The sequence below is a fragment of the Patella vulgata genome, chromosome 6 (assembly GCF_932274485.2).
Source record: "Patella vulgata chromosome 6, xgPatVulg1.2, whole genome shotgun sequence".
NCBI classification, from domain to species: domain Eukaryota; kingdom Metazoa; phylum Mollusca; class Gastropoda; family Patellidae; genus Patella; species Patella vulgata.
Window position 1 is genome coordinate 7153685 of NC_065884.2, and position 7595 is coordinate 7161279.

General features: G+C 39.0%; 1 long non-coding RNA gene across 1 annotated transcript; it reads right to left on the reverse strand.

The window, feature by feature from the left end:
- Nucleotides 1-5009: 5009 nt before the first annotated feature.
- On the reverse strand, nt 5010-7275 carry LOC126825010 (uncharacterized). Its single transcript, XR_007681751.2, has 3 exons — nt 7230-7275; nt 6403-6614; nt 5010-5122 (listed from the first exon to the last, which is right to left on the reverse strand). It is a non-coding gene; the product is annotated as an uncharacterized LOC126825010 (long non-coding RNA).
- Nucleotides 7276-7595: the final 320 nt, after the last annotated feature.

Consider the following 7595-nt stretch of genomic DNA (forward strand, 5'->3'; position numbering starts at 1 on the left):
TGTTTTTCTTTGTAGGTTATATCTAGTTTCAGTATGAAATCTGCAGTACTAGTTTGTTGTGTACTGGTATTGGCGTTCTTCGGCCAATCAGAAGCTACGTCGTGTGTGCAGTGCAGCCCAGATGTAGTGTGTGAAGACTTGCCGTCATATTGCCAGCCTGGTAGGGAAACGTGTGGGTGTTGTGACGTGTGTAGAGGGAAACTTGGCGAAAATTGTACCGTATCTTCTGTACAGTAAGATATTTTGTTAATGTATTCTTTTATTTTATTTTGTTTGTTTTGTTTTTTTTTTTGGGGGGGGGGGGTATTTTTTGGTGGGGGTGAAGTTGACGACTTGTAAAATTACAAAAAAATATATTTGCCAATGTACAATGTGACGTCATGTAAAGGTATTCCCTTGAGTTGACCGAGACTACCATATGTGAAGACCAATTAAAATTAAAGCGGAACAACCCAACAGTTTCTACCAAAAGTAATTGTTAACACCCATCAATTAATTACATATTTAAATTCTTAACAATTACGACATTTTGTCCTGTCATCGCTTCCATATTGGAATTGTGAAGTCATAGCGATCGTATTTGAATGCAAAGAGCGTGCATCCGAGTCTATCACTGTCCTTACTATTTTCCTTATAGTCATAGTATCAAATCTATTGACCACAGTTCGCAAGCATCGACAAATCAATTGCTTATCTCTGGGCCCAACAAAATTAGAGTTATTGTATTTCAATGTGTGACGACCTCAACGGAGGTATATATATCAATAGTCCCTTGGTATTTTATCCGACAGTCTGGCCCTCCAGCAATGTAATATAATAGTATCAACATGTAACATTCCTTTTTTCAGATGTGAATCCCATTTGATTTGTATTAATGAAAATGGCGCGCAGGCTGCTTATTGGTGGGATTTTGGATTTAAAGGAACCTGTAGGACGGCAACACCGGATCCAAGATCTCTATAAATAAAATACGATTTTATTGACAAACCCATCTTTTTTATTTGCCTAAATATGCTTTTAAAGGGACAATACCACTCTTGCTGGCTTGACAGCTCCAGAAAATAAATAATATCCTTATCTTATTACTAGATGTTTTAGTGTCCTACCTGTTGTGCAAATTATCCATTACATCCTATTTTACTTGTCCAGAGGGTTCTAAAATATCTTTAAATCGAAGTTACATTTGAAAAGGTTTACGTTAGACGTTTCAAACCATTAAGTTGAATTTTTCCAATTTTTTAAATAAGGTGTGTTTAGATGAAATTTGTATCATCAATTAATAGGAATATTGTAAAATAGTACAATTTGTTGACCAGATTAAAGATTGGGACATATTATTCAGTTACAACAAGAGTGGTATCCAGCCTTTAAAACAAACGAAATGAACAGAAATTTGATTTCTCTTCCTGATATTGTTCATCGACTGCGTGGGGGGTTGGATGGCCGAATGGTTAGCACGTACGCGCTGCGCTGTATCATACGGTCTGTCATTGAGTCAACTGGCGGGGTTTCGATTCCCCGGTTGTACGTGACAAGGAGTAGGGTCACCTGTCCAACCTCGTGGGTTTTCTCCGGGACCGCCGGTTTCCTCCCACTGCTAAAGACCCCTACGCGCAAGCGAATTATTGAAATAAAATTGAACCATGTGTTAGTCCCGAAATGACCTAGTTTGTGTCGAGTGGACGTTAAACCCCATTTCTCTCTCTCTCTCTCTCATCGACTGCTTTAAAGGACGGTGTTGGTGCCAGCCAATATTAAATATGTGATAGAACTGGTTAAAGGACATTGTTGGTGCCAGCCAATATTAAATATATGATAGAACTGGTTAAACACATTCCCAATATATTTATTTTAACACAGAAAACATAGCTACGGTAGATGTGTATCGAAGAGAGAGAGAGAGAGATGGGGTTTAACGTCCACTCAATACAAACTAGGTCATTTCGGGTCTAACACATGGTTCAATTTTATTTCAATAATTCCCTTGCGCGTAGGGGTCTTTAGCAGTGGGAGGAAAGCGGAAGACGCGGAGAAAACCCACGAGGTTGGGCAAGCGACCCTACTCCTTGTCACGTACAACCGGGGATTCGAAACCACGCCAGTTGACTCAATGCGGGCCTTATGATACAGCACGCACGTGGTAACCATTCGGCATCCACCCCCCTCGAAGAATTGAAGAAACGGTAAGTGGTACTAAAAATGAAAATACGATTAGTTATCCTGATATATAAGTGACTGAAGTTAAGAGCGACAACGGATACACGGTCGATGTTCGACTCACTGATACTTCCTGGAAGACGAAAAGTTATTTTATTAGACTGCCATGATATAAACGAATGCGAGAAAAATCGAAAAAGTCCGTGCATTCCCTTGTTTATATTTATCCTCTACTTACAGTTTCTACACATGTTAAGCGTAAATACAGTTTATTCAGTCAATTGTATATCAATCTGATGAAAAAACAGATCCTATTTCGTTTCGTTTTTTATAGTTTTAAAATTTCGTTTTATTTGTATGTGCCACACTAGAATCTGGAAGAGTTGTGATATAGCCTGCGAGGAATTAGCCAATGAAACGAACTGTTACGGCGATATCTTGGCGTGCGATGCAAGGAACTGTGGGTAAAGCACTAGAAAAGTCAACGGCGATTGATTAATCAATGTCTGACGTCATAGGGCCAAAAGCCGTTCGTACGACCTTTTACTACAACCGGTGAGATCTTCATGTAGTGCAGGCCATCGAAAGTATAAAAATAACGAAACGAAATATAGATCTGTCTATTAATCAGATTGATTATATATAAGGGTAACTCCTATATTCCTTTTTGTAGTCACGTGGGGCAAATACAGGCAACACACATATATATAATAATAATAATAATAATAATAATTCATTTATTCGTACGCAAATAAGTACACTTACAAAGATTTAAAGAGGAATATATAAATATACAAATAATATGTACAGTGAACAGTAATCATATAATAACTAATCTGTACACAGAAAGTTTATAATTTCATTAAGTTTATTTATATCTTGGTTTTTGTGATACCAATTTAACTGTCAAGATTGCTTTTACATGCACTCCAATTTATCTTTAACGTGCACGCCAATGTCTACACAGGGGCCCGGTTTATCGTTCCATCCGAACACTTGGAGTTCTTTCTCAGACCCTCCGTGTTTTAATGAGAAACCCCACCGGGACCGGACCCGAGACCCACAGGTTATAGATCCAGCGTTCTACTCACTGAGCCAGCGCGGCTCTCGCTTTGAAAACAATCCCAACATTTGCCCATTGACTTCAATGTTAAATGGCTGTAACATCACAGGCTGTAGCTCTTTGCTCAACATTCCGTTGGTTCCAATCTTTATAGACACAATGGGGACCACATTTGGCTATCTCCTCATCATAATTTTGTAGGGGGTTGACCGTTTAGAATTTTTGCTACGGGGATTCGAAGTTGACTGGGGTGAAAATCTAACTTCCGACACAATGATTGCTCTGCAGAAAGACACATTACACCCCTTATCCTTTCGCTGTAATATCATCAGTATTACCCCAAACAGGTATGAAATTGCAAATTTGATCACCTTTCTCCAATTCTAGACCAAAAAGTCAACCCAAAAATGCAGGAAGAGGGGAAAAAAAAAATTAAGGGAAAAATTGTCTGTTTATAACTCGCACTAGTCTTAATCCATGAAGTGTCCACCGTCACCCCTAAACGAGCAGATAGTCGCCATTCTTGTAACCGGATAACAGGGACTTGGGGCGACGATGACTTAATTTCTGCCAGCACTAGAGTAGGAAGTGAAATGATGTGAAATCGAGTTTAAGATGGATTGCGTTTTTGTTCAAAATCTAGGGATGTTTAAGATCTAAGATACCGATTTTATGGCATCCGATATGTGTGCTTGACTGGATTGACATGAAAATATAAAAAATGCAATGAAATGGGGTTTAACGTCCTACTGTCCTGTTCCAATTGGACTATAATGTGCTATGAGGAAAATTTTGCCCGGACAGAGTTCACACTGTTTTTAACTAAGATAGGATGCTTTTAGTTTCACCTCGCAAACGTAATTTCTTTATTAACGCATGTAATATCTGAAAAAATAAGTTAATTTTATACTATTAGAACTATTTAAAAATAACCGACAAATTGACAGTGTTGCTGATTTTAGTCTGATGTGATATCCCATTGTTCCAGAACTATATAGTAGCATCTCTTATCTCGATTCGTCGGCATTTTCCGGCGTGGTTCCGCCTTGTCAGTGATGCGGGACAGCTTCTAGACGGTCGGATGGGACGAAAAACCGAAGTCTCGTGTACATATTGGCGTGCACGTAATAGGTCCCTTGGCTGCTGGAATTCGATGTAAGAGTAGGCGCAGTGCTGCTGTCCTGGCAAAATGTCCCTCATCGCACATTATATGGCTTATGCCCGTCTTCATTAGCCAATTGTCGTTCTTTATTTTTTCAAGCAAATTATTGTCCGACCAGTTAACAATAATACAGTAATGAACATCATCGCTGAAGGAAGTCCCACCAGGCGTCGCTAGTAAAAACTCGGTTCCACATATCGTTTTTAAGAGACCATATTTCGAAGTATTGGGATTAAATTCCATATTAACAACAAAAACTAACGTTTGTCAACACACCAGTTGGTAATGCATTAGGTGACTTTAATAACACTTAAAAATCAAATATCCCCTACTTTTTTTGAATAGTATATTTGTCTTTAGTAATAATGACCGGGGCTAGGCGGAAATTTCATTCGCTTAGTTCTCGTCTCATAGTGGATCAATTTGACTGAAATTTTCAGCAAATTGCCTTTACATTATCTAGTTTTTAACTATTATTGTGAGAACTGCCAACTCTTCCATTATGTATCTTTAAGTGTATATTCTTGGGTCAGAAATATAATAGTCGATTTCATTGGGTTGTATGTGTTGTTTTGCTCTGTGGGACAAAGGAGAATGATACAAAACAATAAAAATTATATAAATTATAATTTTATTTCTCAAACTTTCTAGTTTTGCGACAAGTGCCGACTGGTGATAACATAGCAGGATCAAATCGATCTTCATTGAATGGACGATCGCATATTAATCCAGTTTCACATCTGTATAAAAACAAACAGAAAATAAATTTAAACACACGCGTCATTATTGTTTGGAATTGAAATAAAATATTGCAGCTATAAAAAAAATGAAATGAAATGGGGTTTAGCGTCTTACTGTTTTGCTGCGAACTGTGCTAATGAAGACGGGCATACGCCATACAGTGTGCTATGAGGGATTTTGCCCGGACAGCTGCACTACGGCCTACTCTTATATCGAATTCCAACTGTCAAGGGATCTTTTACTTGCACGCCAATGTGTACACGGGACTTCGGTTTTTCGTCTCATCCGAATGACTAGACAGCTGTCCTTGTCAGGCCCTCCGTCTTTGCAGCTATAAACGTGGATTTAAAATAGCAAGACTTCTTTCACTGGGTCACAAATAAAATCTGTCGAAGGAGTAAGTCAAATTTTAGTCTAAAATGAATAAGTAAGACAAATTCCACGCACTAGTAAAAACCCTAAATTGAATCGTATAGTGTTTGCACTATCACTAATCGTATAAAACTTGTTCTATCACTACATGAAATAAAACATCAGATTAACTACTTTTCTGCTCCAAACGGGCTAATAAAAACGAGCATACGCCATACGGTGTGCTATGAGGAACTTGTGCCGGGAACAAAATCGAATTTCAACTATGAATGTGTACATGGGATCTCGTTGTTGTTGTTCTATACAAGTTAGCGAGACAGCACCTTACTGACTAAGTCACTGCGGCTCTCTTTGATATAAATAATGATGGCATTATGATAACAAATAGAGACCAATGTAAACATAAAGGGGAAGATGCATTTAGCAATTAAGGAATGAAATGAAATGAAATGAAATGGGGTTTAACGTCCTACTGTTCTGCTCCTAACCTGGGCTAATGAAGACGGGCATACGCCATACAGTGTGCTATGAGGGAAATTTTGCCCGGGCAGCGGCACTACGGCCTACTCTTATATCGAATTCTAACTGCCAAGGGATCTTTTACGTGCACGCCAATGTGTACACGGGACCTCGGTTTTTCGTCCCATCCGAACGACTAGACAGCTTTCCTTGTCAGCCCTTCCGTCCTGCATCACTGACAAGGGAGAACCACGCCGGAAAATCTGGATGAACTTTCTCGGCCAACAATTAAGGAATACATTAAACAAAACACAATTTTGATTGGAAATCAATCACTGGTTTCTGTGGATCTGTTTACCTTTTTTCGTTATGTGTTAATTGTTATATTGCCGAAATCTATCAATGGTACGCCGGGAGTTTAATACGAAGACTGTACAAGTTATATTACCTTGGTGACCAAATACCACAACGCTTGCCTTCTTTAATCCACACCGTTGACAACAATTGCAGCGACCAGGGACTAGTTAACAATCCTTAGATTTGTCGGAGCAGCTCCTTTTGTCTTCTGCTGTACATCTTCCACATCGTAAGGCAATACCTGATGTACCAGCAGCCCATGTTACTGCTACTAGAGCAGATAATACAACTAACAACTTCATACTGAAACAAATGGTAATTGATATAATACGTAGTTACAATATAAGAATCTCATCTTGGTATCTGATATATCAATATATCCTCCTGCTACTAGCGTACACGCTAGGATTAACAACTCTTTACGAAAAAAAAAAACCACACCCCGGTAGTTATGTTATACGTAGTTACAATAATGTAAGTGTCTTATCGTTGTATATGATCTAGCAACCTATCTTATACATCTACTAGAGAGAGAGAGAGAGACAGAGAGAGAGAGATGGGGTTTAACGTCCACTCGACACAAACTAGGTCATTTCGGGACTAACATATGGTTCAATTTTATTTCATTAATTCGCTTGCGCGTTGGGGTCTTTAGCAGTGGGAGGAAACCGGAGGGCCCGGAGAAAACCCACAAGGTTGGACAGGCGACCATGCTCCTTGTCACGTACTACCGGGGAATCGAAAGCAGGCCAGTTGACTCAATGACAGACTTTATGATACAGCGCGCACGTGCTAACCATCCAGCCATCCAACCCCCCATCTACAACTCATATCCAAAGCGAAATTCAATTCACTTATGAAAAGGGCCGGTTGTTATGTATCTAGATGCCCCGATCTTCGATGTAAATGTTCACTTACCTGCTTTAAGTTTGAGAGATGAATCTTGCCTGAGGTAAATATTTTCGCCCTATATTAGGGTGACCCATGTACTCACAGACATACAGTCCACCGCTGATAGTTCGAGACTACCACTGAAGCGTGCAAATTCGCCGTGCCGAGACCAACTTTCTGACAGTATGATACTATAAATAGCCCTTGCACGTGCAATTCTCTACAAATCTATCAACTATTACAGCCGTAAAAAATTTATTGTTGACGATTTTGAATAGCAGTAAAATTAAGCTTCTTGGTTATTACAGCAGATTTAGAAATTACGTTCGTTTCATTTTTTAAATCGCTTTATATTAACTGTACCGTTAAGAGCGGCATCTTTTGGTTTAGTAC